Source organism: Elaeis guineensis, chromosome 2 (assembly GCF_000442705.2).
Source record: "Elaeis guineensis isolate ETL-2024a chromosome 2, EG11, whole genome shotgun sequence".
Taxonomy (NCBI): domain Eukaryota; kingdom Viridiplantae; phylum Streptophyta; class Magnoliopsida; order Arecales; family Arecaceae; genus Elaeis; species Elaeis guineensis.
Genome location: NC_025994.2, coordinates 108,149,697 through 108,163,811, shown reverse-complemented (window position 1 = coordinate 108,163,811; position 14,115 = coordinate 108,149,697). Strand labels below are relative to the sequence as shown.

The following is a 14,115-nucleotide window of genomic DNA, read 5'->3' as shown; positions in this document are numbered from 1 at the left end:
CAGCGATAACAAAAAACAAATGATTATTGTTGCAAATTTATGCTCACAAATAGGACAAAATTGTGATATTCATGTAGAGCAGAAAAAAGAGAAATATTTAGAATGTACTTTTACTTTCTTTTGTTTTCTCCTCTGGCATGAAAATTTTTAAACTTACGAACCAAGTTGTGTTTCTGTTGAACCATTATGATAGTGAAGAACAGGGAGCTCTAAGGAATAAAACACAAGCATTTATCATGAATTTCCTATCCTCACTGAAGATAATCAGATCAATATCTTTAAGTATTGTCGACTTGTATGGATTTTAGAAATCAACCTCATGAAATAAAACCTGACATTTTAAGTTGTTTGGCAATGAAATCAAAGCTTTAAAACAGATATTTGTGTTAAATTCCTTTTATAATGGTTGAACATGTTCTTGCTGCAATCAGTTAAATGGAAAACAAATGCAATTTAACGAACTAATTATTTAATGTTGTTACTTCATTTGTTCCTGAATTCAATTGCCAAGAGAACATTCAGCAGGGCTTTCAGTCCAAGTTGAAAGATTTATCGCCACTGTCCTTAATCCTAGTCACCCACTTACTTGTCCCTTTGATATATCGAATTCATGAGAATGATTATCGGCATGTACACCAATGGGGCAGAGCAACACAGAAAGCAAATAATCACACCAAACCAGTTAGAGTTAAAAATTTAGAAGAATGTCTCTGTCCAAAAAATGTGTAAACTTGTGCAAATCCAAGCCATCAAAAGTGAAAAATAATAAAATATTAACAGACCAAAAAATCTCTTCCGACATCCCAGAGCAAATGCAGGGATATTGCTCTTCTAGGATGGGAAATGCCTTATTGCACTGTGCACAAAATATTGCACCTAATCTAGACAAAGATTTAATAAAGTATAAATTAACGGAAGAACCAGCTTCATTTGTCATGGAAAAAAGTACTGCATGAAGAATTATTCTCTAGAGCATACCTCTTAAGACAGTTGTGCCATTGACTGAGCTGGATTACTACTGCAGCCAGTGAAATCAAGCCCCCTTGAATCATGATAACAGCAATACAAGTGGTAAAGAATGCAAGACAAGTCATTTTCAATTAGCGGTAAAGAACAGCTTAATCTGATATATCCCCCCTCCCTCTCCCATCTCTTGCCAAATTAACCATCAGAGTACAGTCATCATGGTGCAAAAAGTGACACACATCCTGCATGGGATCAAGCACCTGAGCTTTTCCCCTCTCTTGCCAAAATTGGCCATCCATCAGAGAAGTTCAGTCACCATGGTGCAATAAGTGACACACATGCAGCATGGCATCAAGCACCTGAGCTTTCAACTAATTCTCAGAAATCAAGGATTATGACAGAATAATGCAATTCATCATAGAACACAAGTGTCTCACATGAAACACATCCACTATTTTTAGGTTATTGGAACTTGCATTTGAAGTGGCAAAACTATATGCATATGGAGAAAGATTCTAGTCGCTTCCACTTCAAGGCTAAACATTACCATGAATTTCCATCTGACAGCCAGAAATCGAGCAAGAAGATTTGAAACTCAGGATGGGTTTGATTTCTGGTATAAATATAGTTACCACTAAGGAGCATTTCTCCATGGCTCTTATTTTCAAATATGTCAACAACCAAACATATTATAACAATCTAGGATCTCAACCCAAAAAGCTAGCCAAAAGATGTTATTTAGATTCCTCAGTCTTGTATGTATACCCAAGACCTATCCAATGAAAAATCAATGTTGGACTAAACACTTGCCTACAAAGGCTCTCTCACATTCCCTCATTTAAGCCCTGTATCCTCATTGGACTAAGGATCCAAATCTGAACACAAGCACTACTATTAGCCCATGGTCAACTCCAAAGGTACCTGTATCGCAGCATCCCCTAATCTACATGGGTTGTAGGCCGGGTTATGTAAAATATCTTTTGTGCCCTTATATTTAGTGGCATAGGAAGCGCACTTTTTAGAATGATTTATGTTTGATTATGTAAAATATCATTTGTGCCATTAATAAACTGACTACAAGGAGAAAAGATATGGGCATTTTTGGGAAAAAAAGGACTTTACCCCATTTCCAGCATGTGATAAAGTGTGTTTCCCATGTCCTGCGTGGGTTCCTCCCATAAGGAGGTGGGAAGCTTATTCCCATGGGAAGGCCACTTTCCCATCTCTCTCATTTGAAACCTCGAACTAAACATAAGCCACTTTGTCATTATCCCATTAATCACACTTTTCCCCATACCAAGATGCAAAACCTTGCCATCAATTAAATTGGTGAGCTAAGTATTGACAGAAATTAGCAAGACGATCATGCACAATATCATGATGGAAATTAGTAATCGAAGGCATTAGGAGCAACCAAGCACATGTGCCACAGGTTAACAACTTGGCAGATCAAAAGGACATCAAGGACAAAAGGGGACCAGATGGGATGACAAATTGGTGTCCATATAGATAGGGTGAAAAGATTAATTTGTTCATGGAGAAACAGTGACATATTGTAATTTTTCTGGTTTCTATAACAAATGGACAGGAGTCCTAAGGTCTGATCAAGTTCCAGTGACATTATTGGTGGTTGGGCAGCACTTAGTAGTTATATTTAATAGAAAAATTTTGGTATTGCCAAGAAGCAATAATTCATGTCCCAGCGGGATGTCCCACGGGGCACCGGGATGGGATACCATCCCATGTGGTGGGATAGGACATTCCGCTAACATCCAAGAAATCCTCATAATCGTTCTATGAACGGGATTACATCCAAGAAGACGGGCTGGGGGCGATCACGTGGGCGAAAAATGCATCCTTACAGCAACTTCAAAGAAAATTAGATAATTTACGGCATTCGAATCGTTCCGTCAGGAGCTAGGAGTTTATAGAGAGATGGATCGCAAACGGATGAAGAGCTCAGGGAGCGCAAGAGCCAGAGCGAGAAAGGTTGGTCGGGAAAGTTTTGGCGCTTGGGAAGAAGCTTTAAATTGGGCTACGAAGTGGGCAGGGTCTTCTCCCACACGGGGTGGGGGGGGGGGGGGGATGAAAGAAAGAAGTCTGGGTCGCTTCTGATTCGGAACCGACCGAAATATATAGCTGGTCCAGGCCTATTTCATTTTTTTTTTAAAGAAAAACAACATCTTTATTTCACAGGTGCTAATCCATGATACAGGAATAACAGAACTTATAAACCTGATAAAGTACTCAAAAACAGTAATATATCCTGAAACCAAAAGACATATAACAACCCAAGATACAGAGCACAAAATGGATAAACAAAAGAACTAAACCTTGCCCAGGGTCCTAAAATAGCAAATAACTAACAAGCCAAAATGCTGGGAGTCTTCATAAAGTAGTAGCAGCTATAACTGATGCAGCCTTTGTACAGTCGAAGAGATGTACCATAGAAAATCAAAACCAACACCAGAACAAGAGTCTCCAATGTACTAAAAGCAGATAATATGCACACAAACCCATCAAAATCATTATGGAATGATACATCATCTAGGACAAGAGATCAACAGCAGCACACAGTAACCGAATAAAAAAATCCGAACAGAGAAATTGAATATGCAGCAAATGCCATCCGTTATCCATCCAAATAATAGGCTGATATCTGGAGAACCAACAATTAACAAAATACCAAATAATCCAATGACTAATAGAACAAGCTAAATGACATGTAAGAAAATGGAGAACCGCAGAAACAAGCACCTCGCCCTGAATCCATAAAACAGAAAAAGCAACAGAGGCTGAAATACTATAAGATATGTCAGAGTAAGATATGCTATAAATGATGCAGCACCTATACTTCAAATGAAATTGTCTGTAGAGCGCCAAAACATAATTTTGAACAAAAGTCTCGTATGTACCCAAAACCAATAATATGCTCAGAAATCCATTAGAAACAACATACCATAAGTCATCATTTGGGATTAAGTGATGCCAGCAGCATAATGCAACGAGAAAAGAGTAAGCCGACCACCGAATCCCCGTCAGCAAGAAAAGTAAACCAATAGGCAATCTAGGCCAACTCCCATTAGAATCGAACCAATTGAATATAATCATTTGGGAGGTAATTAGATCACAAAACTCATCAGTAATTGAAACTTTGTTAGGGCTAAAATAAGACCACTGGCACAGAGTGATATAGTAAGTAAAACCCAACCATAAAATCTCCTTTTGCAGCAAATATAACCAAAGAGCCATACGCGCCATAAAAGCGGCATTAATAAGATGGCCAGCAAAAGGAGAGAGAGTAATAAATTTAAAAAAGAGCCAACTCCCATCAGAAATAGACACTTGAATATCATCATTTGGGAGGGGCGAATACCCATCAGTGCAAACATCATCTAAAAAAAAACGACAGAGATGCCCGCATGCATAATAAATGTAATCATGTGGGACAGTAAGATCAGAAGCCAAATAAACATGGTGAAGTGTCTATGCAACTCAAAAATGTCCATCAGAAATATCTGATAATAGGGGCAATGCATCAGGCCAGATGACTGAAATGAAGTTAAACTACTAACCACCCACGGCCATCCAGATCCACCGGATAATAGAGGATAATGCAGCCAATATCTATAAGCCATGTCGAGGAAATGCAACTGGATAAGCATCAGCACGTAAAATATGGACCAGAGTAGGATATAAATACAATATATCAGAAGTAAAAGAAAAATCCCCAGAAAAGCAGTCGTGGCAGCCCAATCCGTGGCTTTATTGCCTTCCCGAAAAATATGAGATATTTTAAGATATTGGAGAGAGGCAAGCCAAATTTTAATATCCTGCATCCAAGGCGAGAGACTCATCCTATTACTCTGGAGATTTTTCAGCCATGTGATAACAACAAAGGAGTCTCCCTGAATCCAAACACACTAAGAATAGAGATGGGTAAAGACGTATTTAAGTCCCAACCAAACTCCAATAAGTTCAGCAAAAGGCACAGCAACAGCAGGAAGAAGCTTTCCTCCTATCGCCAACATAGCGCCCTCACCGTTTCGAATTATAAAGCCTCCAGCGGCTCGCTCTGCAGTGACTGCTCTATCAAAGCTAATAGTGAGCACTCCAAGGGGAGGGGGTGTCCATGAAATAAAATTCACTCAGCAGAGCTGCAAACACAGCTGAGAATTACCCCAGGTCCTTGACTGAGTGGGCTCACCAGGAGGAAAAGAAGTAGAGGAGAAAAATTGAACTTTGTGGAAACAGACACACTGCTGGAGGAGATGGGCGAGAGGAATAAAGTGGCCTTGAAAGATCTGCTGATTCCTGGCATACCAAAGAAGAGATGCCATGAAAGGAACAATAGCCTTCCCTCTCGATCCTATCCTGGGATGAGCTAAAAAAGCCAGCAAATTCAATAAAGAAGATGGGATAGGGCAGCTAAATTGGTAACTAATAAGGCGCCAGCAAGCTTGAGCAAAATAACAAGTGATAATCACATATTGACAATCCTCCACAGCAGATCCACAAAGATCACATACAAAAAGCCCAGAAGGCAGGAGATTTCTAAAAAGCAAATACTCCTTAGTGGGTAAGCGTTGCCAAAAGAGTTTCCAATAAAAACATTTAACATGTTTAGGTACAGATAATTCCTAGATCCACTTGGCATGAAAGTTGAAAGAGAGGGAATTAAGGGGAGCTAAAACACCAGCAAGGTCATGAGTAGAAACAGTAAGAGATCGAGTGTTAGCCCAGCCCAACTGATCTGGCCATTTAGTGTGCGCAAAAGAAATCGTAAGTACGGCGCTTAACATATCCGTGTTAAATAGAGAGGCTAAAGGTGAAGTATTCCATATATTCTTAGGTAAAATAAAATCAGCAACACAAAAATCTTTCAAATTAATATTAACATTCATAAAAGAAAACCATCAAAATAATGGTATGGAGGATATCCACGAATCCTTCCAGACATTTATACTTTGTCCGTTTCCAATGAGCCACATGTATTGATATTGGATGCACTGTCCAATAGCCGAGATTTTTTTTCAAATTTGAGAACAATTAGCCGAACGACGATAGGAGATCCAGGATCAATGGAACTTGTACTTAGAATAGACCAACTGGCCCCATAGAGAAAAAGGTTGTAAAATTAGCTTAGCAGCCAATTTATCCAAAAGAATAGCTTGGCACTGCCAGATAGAAAGGAAGCCCAGGCCACCTGCCTCCTTGGGCGAACAAACAGTCTCCCGTGAGATAAGATCAGCTCGACAAGTAGAGGAAGGGTGACCCCATAGAAAGGCACGAAATTTCCGCTCAAGAGAGTCCAGAACAGCAAACAAGATGGGAAAGAAGCCATAGCATACACAAGGATAGAGGTCAACACAGATTGAATAAGAGTGACCCGCCCCGCAAAGGAAAGAGCCCTCCATTTCCAAGCTTGGATCTTGGCAAGAATTTTCTCCATAAGAAAGGTGAAATCCGATGTGGTTAATCTGAAATTAGAAATAGGCATACTCAAATATTTCCAAGCACCTTATTTACAATGCATACCAAATATAGACACAATAGATTACCTGATATTAGAATCCAAAGACGGGCTGATAATAAGAAAGGATTTAGAAGTATTCACCGATTGACCAGAATAATGGCAATAAGCATTAAGCAATAACTTGAGGAGAAGAGCATTATGGATGGGAGCTTTAGCAACCAATAAACAGTTGTCAGTAAAAAAAAAAAGATGAGAAATCTGAGGCCCATGCCGTCCAGGGATATAAGGATGCAAAAGTTTCGATTGAATAGCCACCCTCAAAGTAAGAGATAGCATTTCCGAGCATAAGAGGAACAGAAAAGGAGATAATGGACAGCCCTGTCTCAGACCACAAGTAGCAGAAAACCAATCCATGGGAGTGCCATTAATAAGAAGAGCATATAGAGGATTAAGCACACAAGTCTCAATCCACTTTATGAAGAGTTCAAAGAAATTGAATTGCTTAAACACCCATAAAAGAAAGCTCCCTTGCACTCGATCGTTTGCCTTTTCCATATCCACTTGAAGCAACAGAAGACCTTTAGATGGTGCAGCCCTCACAAGAGAATACATGATTTTCTGGGCAATAAGAATATTTTCCATGATCAATCTTCCCCCAACAAAGGCACCTTGATTGGAAGAAATCAAGTCAGGCATTAAAGGCTTCATCCAATTTAAAATAACTGCAGCCACTAGCTTATAGATGGTATTACATAAGCTAATAGGGCGAAACTCGGATGGTCGTGATGGCTGCTATACCTTAGGAATCAGGACAATAAAGGTGTGCTTCCATGAGGGTGGCATGACCGAGGAATGAAAAAATGAAAGAACTGCCCGAACCACATCGGTACCCACAATAGGTCAAAAGTCTTGAAAAAAGCAGAAAAACCATCCGGACTAGGGAATTTATCAAGAGGCATAGATTGTAATGTATTAAATATCTCTTCTTCCATAATTGGGGATACCAAACGCTATTGTTGGCCAGGAGATAAAACATTTGTAGGCTGAGGAAGCCATATGTCAATAGGTGGAGGCAAGAAGTTGCACCTGGACCGAAAATATAGCTGTAACATTGATCTAAGCTCGGATTCCACATAGATCCACTACCCAAACTCTGATTTGAGAGCTGAAATATGGTTACGCCAATTATGAAGAACGGTAGTGCAATGAAAGAACTTTAAATTAGTATCCCCTTCTTTAAGCCACTGAATACGTGATCATTATTTCCAATAACATTATTGCATGGACAGGACCCGATTATATTCTTGGAGAAGCTGAAGCAGAAGAAAATGATTATCATATGATAGACACCCCGTTTGAGTTTCTAACAATTGAAGAGACAGGATTTGAGCATATAAGTCAACTTTTTGGAAGAGAGTACGAACTATAGATTTACTCCATTGCATAAGCTTCCATTTCAGCTTAAGAAGGAGATAAGATAGCCTTTTAGGAGGGAGGTCGACCTCAGCACACCAATGCTTACGGACAATATGATGAAAATCAGAATACCACATCCAAAATTTAAAAAAGCGGAAAGAATGGTGGGGTCATTGAGAGCAAACATGAGCTGAGAAAAGTAACGAATACCACATCCAAAATTTAAAAAAGCGGAAAGAATGGTGGGGTCATTAAGAGCAAACATGAGCTGAGAAAACAAACGAACAATAATCAAAAGCAAAACGAACAAGATGTTGAAGAGCAGAGTTAGGAAATATGTCAAACCAATGCTCTAACACAAAAGCCCTATCAAGCCGTTCCCACACCCTTACCAGTCCCTTTTGGTTGTTACACCAAGTATATTTAGGGCCCACAAATCCAAGATCTATCAGCCCATTAAAAGAAGCAAAATTGCGAAACTCACGGATATCATGGTTTAAAGAAAACCGCTTGCTGCCCATTTTATCAGTAGATTGCAAAATACAATTAAAGTCACCTATAAGAAGAGTTGGCACACCAAGAGCAAGGATATGGGAAGCAGTATGCCAAAGGGAACGGTGTATCAAACCATTAGTACTCACATACACCAGACCCAAAATGCAAGAAGATGAATCAAAAGGAGTGATAATGCCGAAGTAAATTTATCGATCAGTATGAGTAAACGTGACCTGCCTAGGACTTTTCTTCCAGATGACAAACATACCCCCAGACAGCCCTTCCAACGAAACCAAATAAACATCCCAAAAAGGACCAAACCATCGCCGGAGACGAGGTAAAGAGCTTGATCAAGCCTAGTCTCGACAAATACACATATATCTAGACTATACTTAGCTAATAATAGTTTAGAATACTTACGAAACGAGGGCTTAGCAGCGCCCCGATAATTCCACATAATGATCTTCATTGAAGAGCATATGTAGATGGTTGGCCTGGGTCAGCAGACCGACGAGCAGCCTCCACACACGCAGTTTGAGCATCTGAATTTGAAGTAAGAGATGAAACCGACAACTCCTGCAAGACTTGAAAAACCAAAGCCGAATGGTCCATAGGGTCTAGTCGAGGCGAAGCATGGACCACCACCTGAGAACCAGAGTGAGGGGCAGCAGAGCGGGATGACCCATCCAGCCGAGAGGGGTTGGTCACCACTGGCCGCCAAACCTCCTTTTTCTCAGACCCTCTAGAATATAAAACAAGAGCAGATGAAGTGTTAGAGAGAGACTCAACCTTCGTCCCCTCTTCACGGACAATTACCTTTATTTGGGGAGGGGATACTGAGGATGAAGATCTTGCAGGAGGTGCTGACTGAGTTGGGGACCGCTTGCGTTTCTCCTTAGAGGTAGAAGCAACCTACGAGTAGAAGCATCACCCTCAGAGTGAAGGACCTCCATAAGCATTACATCAGAGAGGGCGGGGTCCTCTTCCAAAGGTAAGAAGAGAATCTTGAGCCCCCTACATGAGGAGTCAAGATCTCCTTATTTGGCTTGGAAGAAGGTTTAGAAGCAACTTTCTTAGAAGTGATCCTGCAGGAGCAACAGAGGAAGACATGGAAGAACTGGAACCATTACAAGGAGCAGCAGGATCAACAAGAACCCGAACCACCCGGATCAAAGGTCCGTAGACCATGGCATTATCGGTATACGCCAAATCCTTACACCGAGGATACTTGCTCACAGTGGTACCAATAGATCCACAGTGGTAACAGATGTCCAGGAGATCTTCATAAACAAATTCCTTCCAAACCATCTCTTCCCGAATAAGAAGCTTCATGCCCGGACAGATAAGTTTAGAAAGATATACCTGCACACAGATATGGGCAAACCCAAGATGAGAGGAAATGGTCGTCCAGGGATCTAAGAACTTGGGTGGACCAACTTTGGCTGCAACCTTAAGGATCAGCTCCTTCTCCCAAATTTCAAGGGGCAAGTCAGGAAGACGAAGCCAGACATTGACCTATTTCAGAGTATCCTTTGTAGGTTTAAAGGTACGTCACCAACATTCTAATGCAAGCAATTGACCAGCCAGCGTCCAAGGGCCCAGCTTCAGCACTCTCAAGCGGACCTCCTCTGATGGTAAGCAAAATAAAAGAAAACTCTCAGATAAAGGGTTTATCTAAAAGTCGCCCTCAATCTGCCAACGAGTCTTCATCTCCTTCTGAACAAAATTAAGAGGAAGCCCTTGCCCCAAGAACTTTCCCACCAGTGTAGCTTGCCATTTCTTAGCAGTTTTGAATTTCCTCTTTTGAGAACACAACCATCTTGAAGAAACGAGCCTCCAAAGCAGATATATCATCGATCGTAGGTCGTGGCATCTCCCAACGGAATCGACGATGGCCCTGAACAACCTGCGCCCATGATTGGGACGAATCTGAAGCAGTTGCAATGTACGGACAAGGCACCGAACGAGAGGGTGGAGAGTCCACCCTCTTTGCTTGGGAAGGTGAAGCATTCTTTGGTCCATCAGACTCCCCAGTGGTGGAGCCGTGAAGAGATCAAATGCTCTGGGCTAGAACCGACGGCAAAACCCCCTCCGATGAAGAGGACGGTGATATCCTGGCCCAAAAACCCACTTGCTTCAATCAATCGGACTCCCCAGTGGTGGAGCCCTGAGGAGGTGGATCTCTCTAGGTCGGTTCAGACGGCAAAACCCCCTCCGACGAGGGGGAACACAAAACCTTCTATCGGAACCTGCTTGCTTTGACTAAATGCTCATTTCGGTCATTCTTCCTTCGTCCAGCCCTATTTCGTTTCAAACAAGAATCGTATGCGGTCCACAACTTCACTCGTATATAAATAAATATACGGACATATATTATATTTTTTTATTCAAATCATTTCTCATACGAATATATCCAAAAAAAATAAAAAATAAAACATCCCTGAAAAGACGTCAGATTACTCCACACCGTCTTGCCCGAATGCCCACCAACAATGCCATCACGAGGAGCTCTGGTTGTCACGTACTTCAATCCACGAAGAATGCAGATAATATCCATATCGACATTCGTCAGTGAATAACCGCTTGCGGAGTGGTGCATGGAATAACTATGCGGCAAAAGACCCGCACAAAATTGGCTATGCAGACACATGCATTTTATTTTATTTTATTTTTTCATAACCCCTTGAAGGGGGGAGTAGTTGATCAATGAGCGGCTACGCGAGCCAGGGTGATCACATGGGACCGAAGAAACCCCACCACCTCGTCGCCTGTCGGTGTGCATGAGTCAGATGGGATCGGATTAGTTTGGTTATAAATCCGGAATTGAACTAATTTAGAACAATTTTTGAAAAACAAAACCAAAACCAAACTGATCTGATTAGATTCAATTCAATTTATCAAGTTGATGTTCAATAGATTGGGCTAATGAGCTAGACCAAGTCTAAAAAATTTTATATCATATAGGGTGAACATTCAATGGCCTAGACTAAATAGATTGGGCTAAAACTAAACATACAAAAATTTATTTTATATATATATAATATATATATATATATATATATATATATATATGAGAGAAAATATAAGAAAATTATAAAAATTAAAATATATACACATACATATGGGTCCAAGGGGTCGGATATAAATAGGTGTATGTTTGTGCATGTAAACGTACATACAAGTTGCATCAGATCGGATTAAATCAATTTAAATTAGTTTTTTAAAAATTCAACTTGAAATTGAATTATATTTTCCAATTCAAGCTTTTTTTCAAACCAGCATCAAACTGAATTATAAAAAAAAATGGCATAAACTAAATCAAATTTTATAGATAAAATTACATATTATACCACCATATCAATTTTTTAATATACGAAATCATATATCACAAGCGTCCACCAAATAACCTTGTCTTTTGAGTTTTGCTTGCATACACCAATTTCTAATAAGTTGATAATAACAGTCCAAAAGAAAGGTTGTAAATCAGAAAGTGATACTCATAATTATCACTAGCTAGTATTTCTCATATATCTATACAATACATGAAAAGAGAGTCCTGACCTCTCCTAGCACGAGAGTACGACATGCATCAATATTTTAGCCTGCTGTGTGTGCCATCTATCGAGCCCTGGGCTCCCCCCGTATCTTTCTTTCTCTTTTTGTTCATCGGTGTGCACTGGAACCTTCCCGAGCCCTCCAGGCGAGGTCGGTGATGGTGATGACCCTCCTCACTCTCCTCTCTTCCCCAATCCTCCACCCTCCCTCTCCTCTGCACCTCCATCACCGCCGCCACCATGTCCCGATCTACCATTATCATCTCTGGCTCCGTCCCCTCCGATTTCTATCAAATGCTTCCCTTCCCATATAGCTTCCCAAATCCTCACCGGAGATAAGGCTAGGACTCTTATCTCTTCTTTATTTTTTTTTTCCTAGGTCTTCTCCCATCTTTAGCATACCACTGCTGGTTGGATTCTGTTGAGAATCGTCAGAAAATTGGCCTGGAAACCCACCACTATTTCAGACTATTTTTCGCCCCTTCATTTTGGATTTTTTTCGATGCCAGTGGTCACCGCCGACCACCGTCTAGGTTCCCTAGGCTGTGGTGCAGTGGCCCCAGCTACCGTCAGCCATCGATCACCAACTGTGGCCTTCGGTGGGGCATTGAACAGAGGAAGATGACTCATCTATTCATGTTTCAGGAGAAAGAAGAGAGGATGCGGCCCTCTCTTCTGTGACGGAAAAAAAAGAAGAAAAAAAAGAAAAGAGAGAGATTCTCTCTCCTCTCTCTCCCTCTCTCCTATTAGACATCCATTTTCTCCACCGACCGCCGTCCCCATCACCTCTCTTGCCTTCTCCATCGGTCGATGGTTCTGTTCCACCGTCGCTGTTGAAAGAGGAGGGCACGACATGAAGGAGCCGGCGGTCGCTTTCTTTTTTTTTTTTTTTTGTGTTTCGTTTGATGGGAGGAAGTGGAAGATCGGGCATGGTGGAGAGAAATCGACGTCAGTCATCGCAGGTGGCATCGTATCAGACGATCGCATGTGGAAAGAGAGGGAAGGAGGAGCACAACGGGGAAGAACCATCGGCCCTCTTTCTTTCTTTTGCTTTTTTTTTTATTTGGATCTTTCAATCTGGATGGGATCGTCAGCCTCTCACCACCACTAGGTCTCGATCACTGCTGGATCTTGATCCACCGGAGATGGGTCCGACTGACGAGGCCACGACCAGGGCCTCACGCAGTGGGGGCGGGGGTTGGGTTGGCTGGAGGAAGGGAAGGGAAGGGGCAAAGAGAAAGAAAGAAAAAAATATTATTTTATTATTAATAATAATTTAAAATATTATTTTTTAAATAATAATAAAGTAGTATTTTAAAAAATTAAAAAAATAATATTTTAAAAAATAAAAGTAGGAGGGCATAAGAGACAAAAATAAAATTTTTCAAAAAATATTTTAAAAATATTATTATTTTATTTTTAATAATAATTTAAAATATTATTTTTAAATAATAATAAAATCATATTTTAAAAATTAGAAAAAAATAATATTTTAAAAAATAAAAGTGGAGGAGAGATAAGAGTCGAGACAGAGGGGCCCGGTGCAGTCGCCACACGAGCGCTGCAGTAGTGGGGTTGGCATGTGTGAAGCCGCTACGATGGCCGCTTCACGCATGCTAGTTTTTCCCTTTATTCCATGAAGAAGAGAAGAAAAAGAGGAAGTGAGAAAAAGAAAGAAAAAAAGAAAAAGAAAAAATGAATTTGATTATGATTTTATTTGAAAACTCTTATTTCATTCATGGTGATTCATTTGTAGTGTGTTACTTCGGCTGTTTTTCTCAACTTCGCTCACTGTTTGATCTAATGCTCAAGGAGTCTCTTAGTTTTGCCCTTAGAATTATAAAAGTTAGATTTTTTTTCCTCTTCTTTTAGGTTTGGTTAAAGGATCTAATTTTTTTCTTTTAAAAAGTTTGGATCTGATCATAATGTGTCCTGCATAGGAAAGCTGAGATTTTTACTTTTGATATTTCCGGAGTTTATTCTAAAGATTGGTTTGTGTTTGGTTAATATCTGATTTCAATCATGAGGATATCTATGTGAAGAGTTTAAGAAACATACTGAGATGTTTTTGATGAATCATGTATTTTTGGTGTTATTTTTGATGGATTTTGATTAGACCTCTAGCTTTTGCTTTGCCTATGAGAAGAGATTTATTTAGGACCCATCATATTATGTTCGTTGTGTCATTTTCATGAAAATTATTGTAGA

General features: G+C 40.2%; 1 long non-coding RNA gene across 1 annotated transcript; it reads right to left on the bottom strand.

The window, feature by feature from the left end:
- Positions 1-684: 684 nt before the first annotated feature.
- On the bottom strand, positions 685-10,794 carry LOC109504948 (uncharacterized). The gene is made up of 2 exons (XR_002163433.3): positions 9,170-10,794; positions 685-9,095 (listed from the first exon to the last, which is right to left on the bottom strand). It is a non-coding gene; the product is annotated as an uncharacterized lncRNA (long non-coding RNA).
- Positions 10,795-14,115: the final 3,321 nt, after the last annotated feature.